Raw genomic sequence first — 24,255 nt, forward strand, 5'->3', positions numbered from 1 at the left:
AATTATATTCTTTAAACTCATTTATTAACTATGTGCATTTGCCAGTTAGATGAAAAACCTGATGCCAACTTACTGCCAAAAGCCAAGTGAAACTGAGGTTAGACTTTATATGTAGTTACTTCAAGAAAACCACATATAAATATAGTTAGTATTTTATATCTAGAACTATCTAGCTATCTATATCAATGTACATTTACATATATAGATATATCAGCTGTCAGCTGATTTCCAGATAGTGAAGTTTGTAATATTCCATTGAAAATAATACTCTTCAAGACCATAATGTTTGTACTCAATTACTCGGACCAGTCTATCCAAAAAACACTTCTAATAATGGCATGAGCTATGTGGAAAATTTGGGAGAACAGCTAATGCCAAAATTAAACTGAAAACTCGAGGCATCCAAAGTCCAAAAGGCCATTATGGGTACACTGGCAGGCTGGAGTGTGCCCGGCTCAGTTGCAAGGGCCAGGGTAGGATTTTCTCATCTAGTCTTTTCCTTCTTCGGTTTCTGCAGGAACTTAAATACATTCTTTATCTAGATGACAGAGTCCACCTTCTGGTGTCTGTCTAACGACTGGGGGCAGAGAGGAACCGAGTATTGAACTTGGCTGAGGAAATTGCGCTTTAGGTTGCCTCTGACCAGCCATCTGGTTTGTTCAGGGACACGAGCTGCCTGCAGGGAGGAGGCACTTTCTTCCTCCACAGCTGAATTTCAATGAGCAGAACCAGTCACCAAAGTCAGGACACCTTATGCCCCGACAGGCTCCCGGGCTCCTCGGGATGAGGCCAGACTGGGGATTAGAGCGTGTTACATTTTATCTTAAACAAACATGGAGCAAAAGCATGTCCCCAGGATGCTTTCTCCTGAACATGGAGGAGTGTAAGTTAGGGCTGCACGGCCTTCTCCTTCCTGCCCTGATGCCTGATGCTCCTCTGAAATAAAAGGCATCTTCTTTTCAAGAGAGTCATAGAAACAATGCATAACAATTGCTAGTTATACATCTCACTAACATAATTAGCAAACGAATTCCACAGGTCATGAATTGCGAGTGCTTAAATTATATCTTGCCCTTCCTTAAAAGTTGAAAGCCAGCATATTCAGTATAAATCAACTCCACAGTTTGGAGGATGGACAGGAGGTCAGGCTTAATTTCAGTACAGTCACCAGGAGAGCAAAATTCGAAGGTTCACGACAGAGCCTGGTATGTTTCCGTTTTTATCTGATTGTGTAGTGTTGGGAAAACATTTAGTTGCAGTAACCCCTTCACAGTATGTATTACTCCTCCTAGGGTGTCTGATTCCTCTCAATTTATTTCACTGACAAAAAGCATGTTTTTTAATTTGCCTGCATCACTGAGACAACTGAGGAAAGGGGGAACACAAAATGAGCCCCACTGCTTATAAATTATTGAAGCACGTTGTCAACAACGATAAATCCTGGTGACAGATGACAGCCTCCGAGGCACAGAGCATGCAGCCCAATCTTGGAGCCTGGTGGGGAAAAAAGAAGGAAAGAACATGACTTCTTGAATTGGAAAATTGAAGAAGCCCCTACCTAGTTAGGTTTAGAATAGGAGTTGGGGAATCTCTTCACAATCAATCCCGATCAAAATTAACCGGTAAGTCCTTTTTCAAATGGTCGGATAAGGTTTTATATCATTTCTGTGTTCTTGTTCTTTCTTTAACATATTACCTGGTTGGAAACTAGTCAACTAAAGTGATTTAAACAATATGTTTCAGAGGAAAAGCTTACAGGCACCAAATACAAAAACCTCTTACCCCTTCTGTATAAGGGTGTTAAAAAAAGGTATCAAACAAGCTCTTACTTTAACTACTTGATGAAATAAATACAAAGGATACTGAATATTTTCATGGCATTTGTGTGAATCCCATTCTCCCTGTCTTCAGTTCTAATTCAACAAGCATTTGCTGGGGTCTCTCAGTAACTTCCTGTCTGCTCTTTTTGAAACAAAGATAGTCTTGCAAGGTATTTAGAACTTCTTGGCCAGCAAAAGGATAAGAAAAAAATGTCATTACTATGGTGTTAACCACAATTTTTCTGTTGCATTAATGTAGCAGCTTATTTTTGTCCATCCACATCATTAAATGCCACAGGGCAGCTAGTAGTAATCACATATTTTGTTTCAAGAAACACCATGAGTTCCCCAGACTAATTTAGAATGGACTCAGGCCTAATGTCAAAGGGACACAGAGACCATCAGGTGTCAGGTCCAGCGCGGCTGGGTCTTGGGTGGGGAGGCGCCCTTCTGCTCTCCCAGCCTCAGCGACCTGCACCTGTATGACCCTGGGAGTGGGTGCCTCCTTCCGGCTGGCACCCTGGGCACCTCACTCGCCCACCCTAGGCCAGGCCCTGCCTCAAGGATGCTACCTTGGTGAACTTTATGACTCCAGAGACATCTTATCTCTCTTCGTGTCCGCAGAGTGTGAGACCGGTGGCTCCAAGATGAATCCCACCCCCCAAGCCGAGCCGTGGTGGACACTTCCCGAAGGAGCTGCCCCAGGCCAGGCTAAGGAGGCCCCGCCAAGGGCACTCGCGAGGGCAGTTTCTCAACGCTGACTCAGGACCTTCTAGCTCCGTGTCGACTGCTCCCCTGGTTCCTGTCTTTGGCCCTGAGCTTTGCTAACTGAGATTTCGGCGCTGGTTCCTTTCCGGTTTCTGCCTCGCGGCCTCCATCGTGTCTCAGTAGCGGAACTCCCAGCTCCGACCATCAGCCGTGGGGTTGATCGGGGTTGTTGCATGCGTTCCCGTTAGATCTCCTGCTCGCTTTCCCCATGGTTCTGGGCTGAGGTCCGAAGGCCATTTCAAACTCCATGGTCTGGTCACGGACGGCGAGCCCTGGAAAGGAGAAACGAGACCAGAAAAGCTTGTCTTCCAATGTTCTTTTCCTACCGCGGAAAACAGACTAAAAATGTATTTTGCCCTTTCGGCTGCATATGTGTGTTATAAAGATGAATGTCTGTGAAGCCGGTGTGGATGATGTGAAAAGCAGCCATGCGGAAGCCTGCCAAGCTATTGCCGTGACAACGCCCCCACGGCGGGGAGAAACCTGTAACACAAGCTGTAACTGTCAAGGAAGGAGGCTGCGTGGTTTTTCTCAAACGCACCAAACTTCTGCCCTTCTAGGTGCCTCGCGTCTCCTTCAAATGAGCCGTTGTGGGAAACCATCCGTTATGTTACTGTTTCAGAAATTAATCCGGGCTCAAAAAAAGTGTTTGTAATGATCTTTTGGCATTTCCTTAAGAACTGGTGGCACATTTTTTTCAAATAATCTTAATGGTAAAAAAAATCTTTCTCCTAGGAGGGTGCCCTTGAATTTAAAACTACCAAGTCTGGGGGAGAAGTTAGCCATTTATCTAGGAAATATTGGAGAAAGAAAGAGACAGGGAGAGGGGGAAAGAGGGAGACAGGGGAGAGAGAGAGAGAGGGAGGGAGAGAGAGAGGGAGAGAGAGAGAGAGAGAGAGAGAGAGAGAGAGAGAGAGAGAGAGAGAGAGCAAGAGAGAGAGAGAGAGAGAGAGAGAGAGAGAGAGAGAGAGAGAGACTACTTATAATTATCAAAAGAAAATAACATTGGTTAGTAAAATTATATAGGTTTCAGGTGTACGATTCTGTAATACATCTTCTATATATCGCATTGTGTGTTTAGCGCCCAGTCAGTTCTCCTTCCATCACCATATAGTTGATCCCATTTACCCTCTTCCACCACCCCATCCCCCTTACCCTCTGGTAACTGCTAAACTGTTGTCTGTGTCGATGGGTTTTTGTCTGTCGTGTTCATTTGTTGTTTTCAGTAACCGGTGTACCCCAGTAAACTGAATTAAAAAACATTAAAAAAAGAAAATGAGACCTGATTCTAAGGTAATGAGGTGGCTATATGTGTGCTTGCTTACACGTGGGGGTGGGGTGAGTGTATGTACGAAGGACAGAAAGAGAGAGACAGACTAGCCTAGGTATGGCAGTTTGTTTTGGTAGAGTCGCGACTTGATGTCTCACCAAACAAAGAATGCAGATTTAACAGGCCATGCAAGCCACACCTTCCACCGAGTCAGGAAAATTTCTCAGCCTCAGTCTTGATTGGATGTGCACAGTTTTTTTTGTTTTGTTTTGTTTTGTTTTCTGGAAACAGAGGACGTTGTCAGATGGAAGGCAGAAAATCTCCTGGGGCACACCACGGGAAGTCTTTCTTCCACCCAGGATTCACAGAACCAGGTCATCATCTCCGGCTTCTGTGGCGGCAGAAGACCAACCAACCAGGGCTGGACGTGCAGACTTGCAAATGCTCTCAATTGTATTTTTGAGGAAAAAGTTACTTTGCAAACTGGTCAGTCTGCCCCTGAGCTGCAAACTCTCTCCGTCCCCACCCCAACCACTCATCCCTTTCCCCATTGCCACTAGTCTCTTCTATTTCCATTTCCCCTTCCTCAGGCAGCTCTCTGCCTCTAGAAAGATAAGCAATTATTTTCAGCTTCAAGCAGAATGCTGCCCCTTAGGGGCCCTCCAAATGCAGTAAGTCTGGGAGAAGGTGGCTGATTTACAGATCCAGGGCTACCTGGCAGGTACTGTGGGATTCCAAGGGACTGGTGAGCTCGGTGTAACTGGCTAGAAAAAATCTGTATGAAAAAAAGAGGAATCGAAGCTTCTCCCACTCCTCTGGAGGCATCCGATTGCTTCTTTCTTTCCCATTGGCAGATAATTCCACTTTTAGATGCCTACACAAAAGGCAGAAACCTTTTGCTTTGTGAATTCTAGTGTTTCCTAACTCATAGTGTGTGTGATTCCTGGCCAGTATCAAACGGGCTGAACTCCCTGGGTTTGCAATTATTGCCGGGATCCCCAGCGGGCTCTGCCTGTCACATTCTGCCCAGGACCACTTGAGGCTAAGTCAGGATGCAGGAGCTCAGTTGTTGCTCCTAATTCTCAGCGGTGCTATTCACGTGTCACCCTGTAATTGGCACAGTACCGCCAACTTGCCACATTTCAGCGACTGTTTTTGTGTATCCCAGAGTATTATTCTAAGGCTCCGTGTTCATGGTTTTCTTTTTCATTTAAATCCCTCTGGTAGATTACTGCAATAGTTTAGATTAGTTGGGTCAGTTTTTAAACCCAGGTCTTCCCTACAAGGTCTTTCCTTCCTGTGTGTCTCCTGTTGCTTAAAGTCAATTCAGCTTAACAATCATTTATCAAATTCTTGCTCAGGACGGATATAAAAGCTGCAGAGGTTACATAAAAAGTTGAGACATAGTTTACAATCTAATTGGGTCGATCATTTAAGCACAAAAAAGAATGTGACACGCGGTAGAGTAAGACAGGTGCTTTAGGATACATAAAACATTGTTCCTTTACTATTACGGTTGGCTATCAGGAGTGGGAGACTGATGAGAAAAGGCACGAAAAACAAAAAGCAGGAAAGGGCTCGATCAAACACTTCTATACAATAAGCAAGTCCAGACCTTCATTCTGAGACGACCCTCTGCTCCTCTGGCTACACTGGAACCCTCTGAACAGTGCTATGTGTCACTCTCTTTTCAGGGTGTCAGTGTGGAGAAGCTGTTATTCACTTGTTTAACACTATTTTTTTAGGACAGTTACAGGTTTACAACAACATTGAGAGGAAGGCACAGAGATTTCCCATAGATTCCTGTCCACACCTGCTCGGCCTCCCCCATTATAAACATCACTCATCAGAGTGGGGCATTTCTTTACCAAGTATGAACCTACATGGACACGTCATCGCCACCCAGAGTTCATACTTACCCTAGGGTTCACTCTTGGTGTCGTACATTGTATGTATATGGACAAATGCATAATGACATGTAGCCATCATTACAATATCAGAGTATTTCCACTGCCCTAAAAACCCCTGTTCTCTGCCTTTTCATTCCCAGACCCTGGCAAACGCCGATCTTTTCACTGTCTCCATAGCTTTTTGCCTTTTCCAGAATGGCATAGAGTTGGAATCAGACAGTAGGTAGCCTTTTCTGATTGTCTTCCTTCACTTAGTAACATGCATTTAAGATTCCTCCATGTCTTTTCATGGCTAGATACCTCATTTCTTTGAAGTGCTGAATACTATTCCATTGTCTGGATGTACTATAGCTTATCTATCCAGTAACCTGCTGTGAGGGAAACAGTTTTGTTCCTTCCTGTAAAGGGGAAAACCCAGGTCTTCCCTACAAGGTCTTTCCTTCCTGTGTGTCTCCTGTACTACTCAGACAAATCACTTCACTTCTGACACTTTTGGTCACCAAATGTGTGGGAGTTTTCCCCACAACAAGCAAGTCTCCGACACCTGCTGAGTGTCCAGTAGCCATGGCTAATTCTCAGAACTCTTCCTGGGTCAATGCAGGAAATAAAGGCAGACTGAGAAGGAAGATGAGGTGTTCTTGAGGCAAGAATTCTATTGAACAGTTGAATATACATGTCTGAAGCTTAGAAGAGGGACTGGGCTAGAGTGTTTGATTTGGAAATCATTAACATACAGGTGGCATTTGAGTCAATGCGAGTGGATGAGGTTCCAGGGAGAATGTGTAGGGTGAGAAGGGACCAAAGTCGAGAGCAAAACACTGAAACACTAAAGAGCAGAAGTCAGTGACATTTCCTATTGACCCAGAATTGGCACTAAGCCCTTAGTTTAGGTTTTTGAGATGTTTGGGATGTTGAGTTGGGAATTCATTTAGTTTGGGTTTGGTGGTATGTATTTATGTGGCTCATAGCCACTTACTTCCATGTATACTTAAGTGACTGCTGGCTGTTCTAGTACAGAAATGGCTTCCTGAATGTCCCTACCACGTCCCTACCATGTCCTTACCATGCCACCTGTGACAAGAATTGTGAGACAATGTGTGGCCAGAGGACACGTAGTGATATGAACATTGCACTTGGCACCAGAAATGCGTAGGTAGCAAAGAATTAAGATACAAAATGTTTGGAGCCAAAGGAAAAATCCTCCATTTGGCAAATTCCTCCATTTATAAATCATATATGGAAAAAACTTGAAGTTTTCCCAAATTTGACAACAATCCTTAAGATGTGTACGATCATTCCTATGAGTTGTAAAACTGAAACTGTTTTAAACATCATCAATAAAATAGTTTTTATTAGCCGGGCTAGAAGGCAGATAGGATTACTTTTCTGTTATTCCTATAGAAAATATTATAAAGACATTGTCATTATGAAGAATTAAAGATTAAAAGGATATGCTATCAAAATATGTTTAGGCAGTTACGTAATTAAAACATGTTATTTATTTCTGTATTTCTGGATGTTTGTGGGTTTTGGAAGCTTTCTAAAATTTGTTATTATGATCTCAAATAAAAAGTAAATAGAAAAATCATAGGTTTAAACTCAACAAAATTACTAATTATATCAAATGCAATTTTTCTAACCACACCAAATAAAAAGCAGAGATTGTCAGGTCAGAAGAGATATCAAAAAATAACTACACGGCATCTATAAGAATCTTACATTAAATATGACAAAGGGAAAATGGAAAAGATTAAAAAAGATAGACGGTGATAAAACTAATTAAAATATATCTGGAGTTGTATTAATATCAGACAAAGTGGGTTCAAAGGAAAGAATATTAGCAGGGATAAGGAGGGTATTTTATAATGATAAAGGAAGAAATTCATCAAGGGACATAACAGTTCTAAATGTTGTTTGTACCTATTAACAGAACTCCAAAATACATTACGCAAACTGGCAATACTGGAAAAAGCAACAAAAAAAAGAAACAGAAACAGAAAAGTCCACTGGGGGTGTCAGAGATTCCACTGCTCTCTCAGTAACTGACAGAAGAAGAAGACAGAAAAATCACTAAATATACAGAAGACTGGAACAGCATTATCAACACACCTGACCTAATCAACATGTATAGACAATTCCGTCTAACTTCAGCAAAATACACAGTTTTTACAAATGTACATGCAATATTTACCAGATGTATTAGTTTCCTAGGGCTGCCATAACAAAATACCACAAACTAGGTGACTAAAAACAAACAAATGTATTGTCTCACAGTCATTAGATCAGGGTCCACCCTAATCCAGTATGACCTCATTTTAACGTGGTTAGACCTGCAAAGATGCTATTTCCATATAAAGTCACGTTCATAGATACTGGGGGTTAGAACGTGAACATATCTTTTTTTGGGGGAGACAGGTCAACCCACAACACCAGATGAGACCATATTCTGGACGAAAAAACAAGTCTTAATAAACATAAAAAGATTAAAATAATATAATGTACTTTCTCTGACCACAAGGAATTAAATTTTAAAAAATCAGTAACAAAAATATATTCAGAAGACCTCCAAAGGTTTAGAAACTAAACAACACACTTCTAAATAACCCATAGATCAAAGAACAAATGACGAGAGGAATTAGAAATTGAGGTGAATGAAAATGAAAATGTATCCAAATCTGTTGGATCTACCTAAAGAGTTCTCAGGGGCATCATACACGTGTATTGAGTGCTTGCAGCATGATATGCTTACATTAGCAAACTAAAGGGCTTAAAATGAATGATTTAAGTTTGCACCCCCCCAAAAAAAAAAAAAAAAACTAGAAAGAGAATTGCAAATAAATCCCCAAATAAGCATAAAGGGAATTAAAATAGATAAGAATAGAAATCAATGAAATAGAAAACGGAAAAGCAATAGAGAAAGTCAATGAAACAAAAAGTCAGTTATTTAAAAAATAAAATAAATAAACTCTAGCTAGACCGATCAGGTAAAGAAGAGAAAAACACATAAACTACTTACTTCCTTAGAAGACACAAATAACCAAAGCTCAGCTAAGAAGGATCAGCTGGCCTAGGTTACCCCCATATCTTTTAAAAAAAATTAAATTGGAGTTAAATTTCCAAACACATACAGCTTTATAAGAGTTTTCTTTTGATATTGATTTATATATTTTAATTTTTTTCTATAGTTGTTTTTATAAATCTTCTCTTTTGTGTTCTGGAGTCTCAGTATGATGTTGTCTAATGTGTCTTTTGGCATGGGACCCATTGTGTTTCCTAAATCTGAGGATTCGTGGTCTTCGTGAATTCTGGAAAACTCTCAGCCATACTACCAGAAGTGGGATCTCCACCAATCACTCCTTTCTTAATCAGTGTGAGGCTCATTTTTGGTCTACAACAGCCGACCTTATTTAGGCATCTAGCTCTTCCCTAGCTCAAATTCCAGTTCTCAGAGGCACTCAGTTACTGAGACTCTTCAATTTCGATAGACTCTTCTAATAAACCAACCATGCCCTGCCTCTACCTAGTGCAATATTGAAAACTGCAGTCGTAAAGTAGACGCGTTTCTGAGCATCTGCTGAGTCCATGCCTTTCTTTGCAATTGCTCCCTCACTACGAACCCCTTCTGCTGTCTTTGTACCCTATTACCCCTTCGCCCTGGATTAAGCAAATTGACACAAAGATGGGTACCTTGCCCAAACTGCATTCCCTTCCTTAGAATGTAGAATGAGCCACACGAGACTAAGTCACTTTAGAGAAGGAAAGAAGAGAAAGAAACCAAAACAAGTGAAGCCAAGGCCTTTTGAAAGAAGGGTGCTAGTGTGAGGAGCAGAAAGTCCAACTCGCGCCATCCCCAGAACTGACACTCTTCTTCCTGAAAGGATTACACTCCACTAAAGTTGAATCCCCCCAACGAACCACCCAGTTTACTTTAATTGCTGGTATGGGGATGTCCTGGGTAAACCCGAAAATCAGCATCCCTATAGCAATCCCATTTTCTAGTCATACACCCTGACAGTGGAAGAGAACTAAAATAAATGTTTACTTTCAGAGTAGTATGTTCCTCATAGAATTGAACGTGTTGATTACCAATTAGAATCCTAAGTTCCATGTCACAGATCTTGTTTTCAGAGATATAGCCCAGTACTTGTAGTTGTAAACGTATGATTAGTATGGGCATAAGATATTTTTAAACATTTACTCAGAGAATTCACTGGAAGGATAATAATTATACATGCTCCTTTTACCTCCTTTAGATAGTAAGGGGTCAATTGTCCTATAGAGCTACTGAGGACCACTGCCGGCTCCCAGTTTGATTTGCTCAGGTGACCACAGGAATGGTTTCGCTTCCTGTTCTTTAGGCACAATAAAAGGAAGTAATAACTCCACTTTCTAAATGGGCAAGAGTGGTAATAGGAATGTGTTGGTAAGGCAATTGAGGTCTCAAATGATCGAAAGGAGTGGGAAGGGAAAAGGAAGGTTATTATTGTTTTAAGAGATTGAGGAACATCTGCTTGTGCTTCTTGGTGGTGTTGCCGATATTCCAGAAAGAAGTGCTCACACGTTGCTGTCAATCCCCCAATTATTTTACCAACGACAGGAGCAGTTAGACCAAGTCATGCACACAGATGCTGCTTGTAGAATTGGAGTTAGAGGCAATGAACTGTTTACATATGCCAGCAAAAGTCATACTAAATTCATATAATCTCAACGGCAGATGAGCACTACATGCCAGGACCACAACGGGAGTCACAAGAGGGCAAAGGAAAGGAAAGACCCGCACTAGGTACTGATGAGCTCAAAGAATTCTCTCCCAGAAGTTACAGGGAGGGCACACACACCCCGACCTCATCACCCCTCTTGCTCAATTCCATCGTTCTCAATGGCTACACATGAAAGTATTATAACTTAATTGCTTTGCTTTGTTCAAAAGAAAAAAGTATCAAAAGTTTAATCCCTTACATTTTAGATGAATAGTAAATAATGTGAAATCATACTCGATATACAACATTGCTTCTATAAATTGTCCTTTAGGCCCAAGTATGGTCCATTAAAGGGGAGAGGGGAGGATGGAGGCAATAAAAGTGAAACTAGTAAATAGAGAAGAATGAAGAGGAGAAAGGGAGACAGGCAATAAGGGAGGTAAAGAGTAATGATAAAGGGGTGGCCAGGTGGCTCAGTTGGTTAGAGCGCGAGCTCTGAACAACAGGGTTGCTGGTTCAATTCCCACATGGGTCAGTGAGCTGTGTCTTCTGCAACTAGACTGAAGGACAACTACTTGGAGCTGATGGGCCCTGGATAATATTCCCCAATAAATCTTTTTAAAAAATGAAAAAAAAAAGCGCGTAATAATAAAGAAGTCAGGTATACCAATAAAAATAAGAGAAACAAGTGTAGTGACTACTGATAACAAACACTTTTTACTGGTGAAAACTAATTATAAAATATCTCTCCTTCTCATTCTTTTTACCTCCCTCTTCAGTGAATTTGTAATGACTTTTTAATTTAAATGTTGACAATGGGAACATACAAACATTTAATTTTTTTAAATGTTTTAAGTTTTAAAGAATTGTAAAAATATAGTTATCTGGAAATTTTCAAATTCTGACAAGGTATCATTTAACAAATTATACAAACTACCTCATATCATTTTAGAGGCATCATGATACAATAACTTATAAAGTTGAAATACTGAAGAAGAGGGGGGAAAGCTGTATTTCTTTTATCGCTTTTGAAGTTCCTATATCTTTTTCACCAGAAAATGGATGTTGAGCTTGTATTCAAGGGCATGTCAATTGTTGTCTGGGTCTCTCTGAAACGAAGGAAAGAAAAACAATTACTGCTTTCCAATGCCTGTTAGTTAAAACACAATGGAGCTCTTTTTCTCTTCTTTTCTTTTTTTCCTTTTTCTTTCTTCCTTCCTTCCTTCCTTCCTTCCTTCCTTCCTTCCTTCCTTCCTTCCTTCCTTCCTTCCTTCCTTCCTTCCTCTTCTTTGTCTCTCTCTCTCTATCTATCTCTTTCTCTCCTTCCTTCCTTCCTTTCTTTTCTTTCTCTCTCTCTCTCTCTCTCTCTCTCTCTCTCTCTCTCTCTCTCTCTCTCTTTCTCTCCTTCCTTCCTTCCTTCCTTCCTTCCTTCCTTCCTTCCTTCCTTCCTTCTTTTCCTTCCTTCCTTTCTTCTCTCTCTCTCTCTCTCTTTTTCTGGCAGGAGGGTTAAAGGGTCAGCCAATTTGTTTCTGTCAAATGAATCTGTCAAAATGTTAGATCAGGTGAGTGAACATAAGGAAAATGTTACTGGATGTCTGGCCATTATTCCCCATAGCAGTAATTAGAGCAATATTACTTAACGTTTGAAATCATCACATAGAATTCATAGCAAAGGTTTCATTCTACATTAAGATCATACATAGCGACTACTCCAAATGTCTCAACTATCTAAATTTTCATTTCTTAATAGGTTAGATTTTCCTGCAAACTATAAAATTCTTAGTTTTTATTGTATTAAAAACTCTACTAAAACGTACACATGATGCTGAGATTTTAGGTAGAGATTCTCAGCTCTGCAGAATAGGACACCCAGAGTGTCCCCTAGTGCAGACTGGTGCTCTCCAGGTCAAGTTTGGAAGGGACATCAATTAGTATTCTATCTCTTAGACCAGAGGTGTCCAAACTGTGGCCCGCAATCCATTTTTTATTGGCCCGCAGCAAATTCCAAAAATTTATTTAGTTTACTTAAATAAACCAGGTGAGGCAATAAGTACTTCACCTTGAGTGAGTGGCCCAGCTGTTTGTGTATTTTACCACATATGGCGCTTGGTGAAAAACGTTGAAAAAAGTTTGGACACCCTTGTCTTAGACTAATATTTCTCACGTAAATTATAAACTCCCTTTAAAGGGAAAAATTTAGAAATAATCTGTTTCATTTTAATAAAAGCATAACACTACATATCCATTCCTTACACTTTAAATACTTATACAACTATGAATCCAAAAGGAATTTACAATGATATACTATACATATTAAAACAAAATGAGGAAAATTCAAATTTTCAACATTTAATTTCATGCATGCTATTGGTTTTTTGAAAGTAGATCTCTGATGTAGAAAAATGTAAACTCAGATCCAGTTTTAAAATATACCCCTTATAGAATGATTGTTACCAGGGGTTGGGAGGTGGAGGAGATGGGGAGATGCTGGTCAAAGGGTACAAGCCTTCAGTTATTAGGTGTATAAGCTCTGGGGATCTCAGGTACAGCTTATGGACTCTAGTTAATAACACTGTGCTGTGTACTTGAAATTTACTAAGACAGTAGATCTTAAGTGTTCTCACCACACACAAATAAAAAATGGTAACTATGTGAGGTGATGGGTGTGTTAACCTAATTGTAGAAAATCATTTCACACACACATATATATATATATGTCAAATCATCGCACTGTACACTTTAAAATATATACAATTTTATTTGTTAATTCAGCTTCAGTAAAGATGAAAAAACTTAAAAAATAAAATATACTTTCTCCTACCATGAACAAGCTTCTGTGTAGTATACAGAATAAAGCCTAACTCCTTAGCACAACATTTTATAGTCAGATCCCTTTCCAACCTCATGCCCCTCTATATCCCCACGTGGCCTTCACCAACTTCCAACTGGATGGCTTTCCGTGTCTTGCCGTCCTCCCAGAAAATACCAGTCCTTGCGTGTGCCTATGGCTTCCCCCACACTATTTTCTCAGCCTCCACTCTCCTCTGCCTACCAGCATTCTAAGTTTGCTCTAAGACTTAGCTCCGATACCACCTATTTCAAAAAGGCATCTTCCTGTCCCTTGGACTGGAGAACTGCACCTTCCCATGAGTTTCTAGAGCACATTGCTCATATCTGTTTTCAGGTGGCTTGGTATTTATTATTAATATGTTAGCTATTTATAGATCTGTCTTCCTTACTGCACTATTAACCTTATAAAAAAATTACAGCTATATTGAGATTAATTCACACTGTATGCAATTCACCCATTTAAAGTGTGCAATTGAATGGTTTTTAGTATAGTTATGCAGTTGTGCAGTCATGACCACAATTTTAGAACATTTTCATCACCCCAGAAAGAAATCCTTCACCCATTAGAAGTCATTCCCCATCCCCTTACCCCCAGCTCTATGCAAACATCAATTTACTGTCTGTCTCTATAGATTTGCCTATTCTGGACATTTCATATGAATGGCGTCATCCAATATGTGATCCTTTGTGTACATGAAAACCTTTCATAGGCAGAGACCGACTCCTATTCATGGAAGGAGTTGATGAGAAGGGTAGATGTGTGCCATAACAGGAAAATAATGAGTTTGCAGTCACACAGACCTGCATTAAAATCTCAATCCTGCTATTTACTGGTTGTGTAACTTTGGGCAAGTCACTTCATCTCTCTGAGTCTCAGTTTACACATCTGGAAAATAGGGATAACAATTTTTCTCTTGAAAGATGGTTGCGAGGATTAGAAATAGAATATAAAAAGTTCCTAGAAAAGAGGTTTCTCAATAAATGGAAACTTTTATTTGTACTTATCTCTGTATACCCACCATAGCTGGCATAGTAGATGGTAATAGATATTGATTAACTAATTTATGGACAAGTGATGAAGAATTCTAATGCCTTTCCTTCAGAGTGCCAATGGACTTTCAATAATTAGGGGAAAGAGAGTGCTCCCAGGGCCACATCTGTCCTGGAAGATCTAAACTGGTCCCTTTGTTTGTCAGCCACTGTTCTCCCTCAGAGGCTGGTCAATGGAGAGAAACAACAGAGCCAATAAACAAATCTAGGTCTGTAATCAGAGGGAAGTGACGGGGTCCTGGCCCTGATTCCGGCATTCTAAAGGCACTCTGAAAAATAAGCTCATCCATCTCAACATCTAGTTTTCATTTGTATATATTTCTTCATCAAATAATTACTGCTGCTGTCCCTATTACAGTACAAAAGAAGCCTAAATCACACCAGAAAAAACTAGTTGAATTCTCCTTAAGATAGAAAAGCAATGCCATCTGAGTCACAAGTAGAAAGAAGCACAGAAAGGGAAAGGCATAGAATAGGTGTTGATCCAAAGGAACAAAAAGTCTAACCACCACAAAACAATTAAATGAGACCTAGCGAATCTAAATAAATTAGGAACCTTCACAATGAGACCGAGAAGGCTCTTTACAGGAAAGAAAGGCACTAGCATACCAATCCAATTCCCCAAAGAAAGAGAAGAAAGAGACAAAAGAAACAAGGCATAGTAAGTTTAGCTGAGTCATGCTTATAATAGAGGATGCAATGATTGAATCAACAGCCTGGAAGAAATTGAATAGTCTGCCTTAAAACAAAAGGGTACACAAGTAATTCAATCTCTATAGAAGTGACAAATGGCAGGAATTTTAAACAAGGAGGGATCTAATTTCCAAAAAATGGTAGTGCAAGTTATATAAGTTTTCTGTAGGACTTCATTTTTTTTTTTAACAACCAATACCCTGCAAACCATGGGAACAATTAAAAATATAATCATTTAATTTGGCAATTGATTATCGAAGCAGTTTAGTATAACCAAAAGAAAGAATAAAAAACAGAAATGATTTTGGAAACTTGCTATTGCAACATTTTTTTTATAAAGAGCCAGACAAATTAATTACCTTCTAGTTGGAAACAGTGTGTGAAATTCAGATGGAGAAATATCAAATTGGTGTGTGGAAATGCTTGAATTGATAAATTCCAGCCCTTACAAGTAGGCAGAGGAAAATTTCAAACATGGCCATGAGGTAATACCCTTTATTGGCACAGAAACAGGCTGACCGTTCCCATCTCAAATTGCTCTAGTTCTTTACCTTTTCCCAAATAACTTATCCCATGATGAGAGAATGCTTACCTTCTGATCCAAAAGAAGAGGGCCAGTAAGTTTTTCCATCCACTTATCTCTATAAAAATAAGACAAGAAAAATACATCGATTTTTAATAGATCTAGTTCCTATACCAGTGGCCTGCTCACATATTTCATAAACAAGTCATTTTAAAACCTCATGCTATGACCTCACCTCCCTTTTGTGTAAACAAATATCCTCTCGGGACATGGAGACACCTGAGACTTTGTTTCTATATCAAATGCACACAAGTGAGAACAGCTCCTAAAACTCTCCAAGGATATTTGCCCACTGTAAATGAGATACTCTCTGAGTATCGAGACCTGAAGTTAAGAGTGATGCATGTATTTTTCTCTTGTCATTCCAGATTCCATCAGAAGTCTGTTGAAAGTGTTTTCTAACAGATTCAATAGAGAGGGTTACCTGAAGAACAGGCCCAACTGGGCTCCAATGCTCAGTCGTCAAGAAGGGGAACCAAGGCCTACAGATTTGACTTGGGCTTTGTTTATGTAAGAAACTCTCAAGACTGAAATCCATTTTCAATACTGAGCATCCACAAAACGAATCCCTCTAGTGCTGACAAGCTTGGGAATTGGGAAAGAAGAGGGAACACTGAGGTAACAAAATATTGGCTTTCAGTATTACGCTAAGCATACCTGAGGAACCCAAATCCAGGCCGCAAATAAACAACATGATACTCATTGCAAGAAATGAACAAAGCACAAACATCCTCCAGTGTAAAATGGCAGAAAACCTGTTCTGGTTCACCAAGCTTCCTAATTCTTTTAATATTCACAATTATCCTGGTTTTTGCATTGAATGTGCTTATTAAATTTCTCTCTGACAGGCCGCACAAACTTTAAGCCTTAATGGTTGGATTTGCTTTTTGCGCCCTTGACATTCCCCAAAAGTTTTGTTTCAAGAACCAAAAGTCTACTGTCCTGGCTGTTAGGCACTAGTCTCCTGTCCTATGTTGGACCCTTCCAGGGACTTACTCATTTACCCAAGCGAAGCGCAACTTTTTTATTTCTCTCTCTAGCTTAGATGTCTAACCATGGGAACAATAACATGGTACCTATAATCTGCCGTAACAGGGTTAAAGTTCTGCAAACATTAGCTCATGGAGATTCTTCTGAACAAGTATGAAGAACCGTTGTATATTGGAAATGCTATGTAGGACACACTAATAAAACACGGAAGTAGAACATTACAGCATGGCTGCCTAGTGGCCAACACAGCTGAAGGGCATAATTACATGTACGCTCCAGCCTCTGGATTCCCTGTTACTGCCCAAGTTTCTTTCCACTTCTCAAGACCGAAGAACCCAATGGTACATTCAGTTTTTCCCTTATCATCAAAATAGTTTATATTAACAAAAACTCAGTCCACCAAAAGGCTATGGCCTGTGACTCAGATATTTTTAAAACTGACCAAGGTATCCTCTGGCATCTCAGATCCCTATTAGCCCAGGATAGGTTTGGAAATCTGACTTACTACTTAATATTATAAAGGTTAGCTTAATGGACAATCTAAGTCAATTAGTAAAAAGGGCAGAATTGTAAACAGGGGAAGTAATCTGTAATCCATTCTATGTCCTTTATCACGGGGCTCAACTCACTAAGACGTTGGCTTTTTGCTGCCGTAAGGACACAAGGATTCCACCACCAAGTGAAGTATTGGACCGGATCACCTCTGCTCATTTTCTGAGGAAGCCTGTGTGGAATGACAGACGAGTTTACGATTTTAATCCCCTACCCTCCAAAAACGCTGGATTCCAATTCTGTCTGTTGTATTATATTGAACAAATGATTTAACCCTTCTGAGTCTTGATTTCTTATGATAAGATGGGAATAATTACACCAACCTAAGAGAGCTGCAAATGCTTTTGTGTATTCATCACATTTTGATTTGTTTAGAGTTCTGTCTCTGAGCTTCTTGAGACCAGAGACTGTGTCCTATCCATCTCCTGTTCTTGAAGCCCTAACACAAGACCAACAAGTAAGTTGTTCGATAATTGTTGGTTAAATTGTAAACTATTTGCACAGCTATACCTTTTGCATAACAACATACTGAATAATATTTTTGTAAAGAAAAAAACCTCGTTTTAAATTCAGAGGGTGTAGTGGATTCGATCTTTAGAAAATATTCAGCCTCATTCCTCTCCTCAATGAGAGAAGTACGTTTCCTCACCTCTTGACTTTAGGCTTTGGGCATGTGTGTTGCTTTGGATAACAGATTGTCCACGGACATGACGTGAGCAGAGGGTCGAACTGGGCTTGCCCGTCGGGCTTTCTCTCCTGAACTCCTGCCTTTCACCCTGTGAAGAGCTCGTCTTGAACAGCCACTAGTCCAAGGAGAATGAGAGATGCTTGGTGCCAAGGAAGGTATCCCAGGGCCAGGCTAGATCAGCCAAACCTCAGTTGACCTTTAGATGTGTGAAGCAGGAATACTTATTACTCTATGCCACTGAATTTTGGGTGGTTTGCTAGACATCATTACTATGGTCTAGCTAATTAATAGAGTTGGTGTTCCCTGAAAGAATATGTACCATTTGCTGCAGTATTAGCTCTCAAAGTGGACTATGCTTTTAAACGACTGAATCAATTGTTTATTGTATTCAGTAGATTACCTACTAATGTAAATGTGTTCTTTATGTGATGTTTCCAGTGGTATAGGATTAAAATTGAGGACCTGAAGGCAATTTCCTGAAACAAGGTCTCCCCACCCCCCTGGCCCAGGCAATATTTACCATGAGATGTACTGCTTGAAATTTTGTTTAAGTTGAGAAGGTTTCCCTTTTCCATGGTCAGTCACCCTTGAATGCCTGGTGCTGGCATTTTGGGCAGAAATATCTACAAACCAGGACCAGACTCTTTTTTCCTTAAGCAGCAGAGCATAGAGAACTCTCCATGGGACCAAGATGTGGGTTAAAGGAGAGACAGCGGTGACCAGGACCTCCAGCCACGGGACCCTGGGTGCAGTTTGATAATTTGCATTTTTAATAAGTTGCCAGGGGATACTGATACCAATGGAGATGCAGATTTCAGATTAGATACATGGAAAGACATTTACCAGCCTCCAGCATTCAACAGGGCATAGGCATCAGTCAGTTTTCTTACAGAGATGGAAATGGAGATAAGTGGCAAACTTGGCAAGTTAATTAAGTAGCAGTTGGTTAAGAAATCTCCTACTTTCTACCTCATATAGTTGCTGTAAATTTTAAATGAGGTTATGACTACACAATATCTGGTATATGGAAGTACTGAATAAATGTTATAATTATTATTACTGCGATTACTATTTTAGTGTTTTAATTAATTTTAAAACTCACCCAGCACAGCCAGTAATTACCTCTGTATCTCTGTATAAGTTATTTAATCACTTGGGCACTGAGTTTATTCATCTGTGAAATAAAGTGGTTGGAACAGATGATATTTAATGTCTTTTTCTAGATCTAAAAACCTCTAGTTTTATATTAACAGGAATCGATCACATCTGTCTTAACTAAGGTTTTGTACTCACTGCGGGGTCGGGGGTGGGGGAGAGGGGCGCCTCTTTCTGACCATAACTCTGGTGTCCTGAAAAATCTTGTTTCTTGTTTGTCTTAGCTAAATTTTCCTCCTGTGGAAAACACTTTTTTCGGAAAAAATAGATTGGACTTTACGTCAGTTTCTAGCCCTATTTATGCCTGGGAACTTAGAACTGAGGTACTATAAAGAGAAAAACCCAAACTGGAAAGGTTGTATTTTCTGTTTATAGGGTCATACTTTTCCCATTTGGTTTTTCTCTGAGGCTTTCCTCAAGAAAACGAAAGCCCCCTTAACAGAGGTGCTACAGGAAGGAAGCCCCTACTGTTTTAATGGTATGGGTCTAATTACAATAATATGATGGATTGTTTATCATACACTGAAGAGAGGAAACTTCAAGTTGTTCCAGGTTTAGATGCTGCAAATAATTCAGTAAGATACCACTGACTTCACTGAAGGATCACTGTCTAAAATTCTATGTAATGGCATTTTTACTATCCGCATAACTTCACGTATATCATAAACAGTAACTTAATGATGACAAAGCACATCAGAGCAGAAATAAAAGCACACTTGCCAAATGGTGAATTTACCCCTGACTATCTGTTGGCCTTCTTTTGAAAAGTGCTGACTAAGGCTTTGGCCGAAAGTTCCGCGTTTGCTGCAGGGAACGTGCTTCCTGAGCACCCTGAATCTCTCTGCCTCTTGTCTATAAGACAAGCCCTCTGTGTCCTGCATCACCAGCGTTCCCACTCTACTGCACCTTTGTTTTCTGCACACAAATGTGCTGTTGTTTCTCCCGTGGTAGGAACACCAAAGCCTTTCTCGGTCCCATGGCCCTCTCCAGGTCCTGTCCATCTTGCACGACCATCTGCCCATGCACACTCTCCATTTCTTCTTCTCCTGTTCTGCCTGGAGCCGACTCCTACCAGGCTCTCCTCCATTTCTATGAAACTGCTACTTCTTATCCTCGTGAACTTCTACGTCGCCAAATTCAAAGGTCAATTCTTGGTCCGAGTTGATTGCCCCCGTTTTTGAAATACTGTCTCCATTTGGCTTCCAGACACTACCCTCTCTGGCCTGTCCTTCGACTTCATTGGCGGTTCCTTCCTGACCTTTCCTGAATCCTCCTCATCTTCCTTACTTCTAACGTTGGAATCTCTGGAGCCAAGTCTTCAGACATCTCTTCTCTAGTTACATGTATTCTCTAGGTGACCTCAGCCTTCCTATGGCTTTCAGTACCGTCCATATGCAGATGAATCCAAAATGCCTCTACGTCCAGGCCTTCCCTGCCCATTCTTTCTAAAATAACACCCCTTCCTGTCATGGTGTGTTCTCTTTCCCTGGGTTATGTCTTTTCCCAGCACGTACTTTTCAGCAGTGACTCTATATCATATATCTATTCATGGATTTGTCTATCATGTTCCCCACCCCGACTAGAATGAGAGCAGGATTTGGTCTGGTTCCTTTCTGTATCTCCAGGACCCAGAATAGGATCTGGTGTGGTATACATTAGGAACTCAATAAGTATTTGTTGAGTGAATAATTAATGTCAAAATTCATTCTTTCAAATTGTTCAACACCCATTTCTTTTAGGTAACAGTGCCAGAAAGGCAATAGCTGTAGCTCTCTGAGTAGGAGGACAGCAGACCACCTGAGTTATTTACTACTCAGAATGCAGGTGAAGGGACGCAAGAGAGTGAGCTGAGGGGCACCCTGCAGGGGGAGCCGGGGAGTGGCAGCAATTCTAATTCCTGTCCAAACCGGGAATGGCAAAGCCAGTGCAGTGCAATGCAGCGGCTGGTACCTGCGTGGGGAGCATAGGAGGGGAGGGCCGCTGCCTAAGAGCACAGCGTCCTAACTCTCAGGTGAAGCATGGAGACAAGGAGCCTCCAAACAGCACTCGAGGTTAGCCCGGGGGCCTACCCGATGTCCCGGAGCAGAAGGAAATGTGCAAAGTGCACAGGAGACTTACCACCTTCATGCCTGTCTCCTTCATCTCAGGTCGGGTCAGATCGTGGCTGCCTGCAGATGGGTGGCCGCTTGATCCCGTGTCAGAGGTGGGGTGGGGTGGGCAGGTACTATGGGTGATGCAAACATAAACGAACAAAAGTTCTGCCCTGCAAGTGCCTGCAGACATAGACGAGATGGTAGGCAACCCATAGAAGTAAGAGCGTTACATAACATTTAATGTGCTGTGGAACCGTGGAATCATAGCAAATTATATCTGTAAAGGAGGCTATTTCTGGATTGTGTTTAAATATAGAACTAGTCTCTTGGGTACAAGAAAAAGAACAATTTACCAGTCACAAAGCTCTTCATCTGCAAAACGCAGACATTAAACCGAGTTCATTTTTATGTTTCCTTGCAGTTCTAAATTGCTGATTCTTAATTCTCAAACATGTAGCCCTATATAGATACACATATAAACATAGATAATGAAATCTCATTAATTTGGATTTTGCTGATTTGGAATTTGTGATCAACCCGCATAGTGAGGTAGTTGAATTCTAATTTTAATTTTGCTCTATCGGTTACAGTAGCTTGTTCAAAACACATTGCAAACAGGTCATAAAGGAATGCTCACCAACTTTAAAGAACAAAATGATGTTTTCAAAGTGTTCTGAGCTCCCATTTGTAAACAATTAGCTATAGTGGGCATCAGACTCTTGGACTAGTGTTTCTATACACTTTATACAGCTCCCTGAGCTCGGGGCCCCCTGGACAGAGAGGGGTGGACATGCCAGGTGCCCGACCCTCACTCACCTACCTGGAGCCTCAGGAATCAGAACCTGACTTAAGGGGAAGCCCAGGGAAAGCCTGGCCAGAAGAACCAGGGCCTGGCTGCTTCTCCCCTGAACCGCCTACGGTATTTCTTGCTCTGGGAGTAAAAAGTACTTGTGAAAAGTGAATAACAAAAAGGATGTATTCTTCTTTATTAATAGGTGATTATGTAAACTTCATTCCTTTAGAAAAACGTAGCGAATGCCTGTTGTACAGGAGGCACTATTATATATGCTTGTTATATTACAGACTTTTCAGTAACACGGGTTTATTTCATCCACAGCCCTTGAAAACATGCTAGAAGAATACCTCATTATTATACAGTTAACTCCAATGGGAACTTCAGTTTCATTGCCTCAAAAGGCTGCAGGTAAACCTTCCAGGCAAATGGAAATGTCACAAAAATAGAAACTAAGGTGATCAGGGAACACTAACAGTTAGCAAAAGCTTTTAGGACTGAGGTCAGAAAAGCGAAAATTCAGAATGAGATGCAAATTGAAAAAAGCCAGGAAGAGAATGGAAACAGATCCTGGACACCACATCACTAGAAATTTTCATTATACCTTAGAGAAATGATGACAAAGCGAATCCTGAATGGGAGATGGATCCGGGGAGCAGTACCAGGGGTCAGTAAGTCATCCGGCTGAGTCAAAAGACTAATCAAGACAGGCCAGGGTCCTCCTCTCCCGTCAACACGAGGAGTGCATCTCCAGCTCTGTGTCTGTCCTAATGCCCCTCTCCTCACCCACTGTCGGACTTTCCAGATACTGTTCATCCTTCAGAGCCAGGCTTCAGAAGCGCTTCCACTTCTCCTCCGGGCAGCCTCTCTAACTCCTCCTACCCAAAATGACAGCCCCTTTCTGGATATCCCGGGGAATCCTTCCAGCACCACAGTTTACCACTAAATGCTCCTGAATGGATTAGACTATAGGTTCCTTACTAGCAAGACTCATGCCTCAAACCTTTTAATGATACATACTTAGTGAAATGCATTTGTTGAAAAGAATAACACCATAGGGAAGTGAACTATCTTAGAGAATTTGGGATGTGTGGTCTATACGACCCACTGCACTTAACACCTTAGAAGACATAAAGGAGGCACTAAAATATGTTTGACTGGCATATTGATTGACTGACGTAAGACAATAAGGAAGATTTTCTTTACTGAGACCTTTCATTCTAACTTATATGTTAAAAATGCATGAAGGTGATTAGTGCAAATAATCAGATAATATGTCCCAAAGTAAACTCAAGACATTCACCACCCCCCATACTCCCCAAAAACTGTTTGGCCTCCTGTATCCTCTGTCCTAATTAATGACATCACCATTTACCCAGGAATCTGGTGATCACCCAGCACTCTGATCTCACTTTCATATTTGCTTCCTTTTCTAAAGGTTCTGGGGCCAATTCCCGTTCATGTGGGGAGGGTGTTTTCCCCACACTACCACAAAGCCGGTCTCTGACACCAGCTGGATGTCCTGCAATTCAACTCAATTCTGACACTATCTACCTGGAGAGAGTGTTAGATCCCAAAAGGTAAGGGATCGGTCCCACAAGACTGCCCCCTTTCAGTGGCCAATCACAAGGCCAGGTTGTCACCTGTTCTTCTGACCAACCGGCTGTAGATCGCAGGTTCCAAGGCCCCCCTCCTTGGGTTAAACTCATTTGCCAGAGCAGTTTACAGAACTGCTCTAAGTCACTGGTTTATCATAAAAGAATATAACCCAGGAACAGCCAGATGGTAGAGATGCATCGGACAGGGTGTGTGGGAAAAGGCTGAGAGCTCCCATGCTGTCTCGGAATCTCGCTGTGTTCACCAGCGTGGAAGCTCACTGAACCTCATCCTTTTGGGTTTTCAGGGAGGCTGCCTCACATGGCACGATTCACGATCCATTGAATCATTGGCCATCGGTGATTGATTCAACCTGCAGCCTCCTTCCCTTCCCCAGAGGTCAGCGGTGGGACTGAAAGGGTCATAGGGTTCCCCTACCAACCAGCCCTGATCCTTAGGTTACCCAGGGGCTTTCCAAAAGTCACCTGTCACGGGGCGGCCTGCGGGGTCTCTGGTCCCGCTCCCCACACAAGAACACAGGACATGGTGAGGCCAAAAAGGAATACCCACGGAGCCATAGGTAGGGGAGTCATACCACTATGGTCTCACTGGAGGCTGGGTTTACACGACGTGTGACCTGCTGTCCACTTTGCTGCCAACCGACCGACTCTCCTCGACTCTCCACTCTCCTCCACTTCCCTCTGTAGCCACGGCAGTTATATTAGTGGCCAATGGCTCAATGGT

General features: G+C 41.2%; 1 long non-coding RNA gene across 1 annotated transcript; it reads right to left on the reverse strand.

The window, feature by feature from the left end:
* Positions 1-281: 281 nt before the first annotated feature.
* Positions 282-15,697, reverse strand: LOC117021611 (uncharacterized). The gene is made up of 3 exons (XR_004422884.1): positions 15,654-15,697; positions 2,393-2,860; positions 282-1,494 (listed from the first exon to the last, which is right to left on the reverse strand). It is a non-coding gene; the product is annotated as an uncharacterized LOC117021611 (long non-coding RNA).
* Between the last annotated feature and the right edge of the window lie 8,558 nt (positions 15,698-24,255).

Source organism: Rhinolophus ferrumequinum, chromosome 4 (genome assembly GCF_004115265.2).
Source record: "Rhinolophus ferrumequinum isolate MPI-CBG mRhiFer1 chromosome 4, mRhiFer1_v1.p, whole genome shotgun sequence".
Lineage (NCBI taxonomy): Eukaryota > Metazoa > Chordata > Mammalia > Chiroptera > Rhinolophidae > Rhinolophus > Rhinolophus ferrumequinum.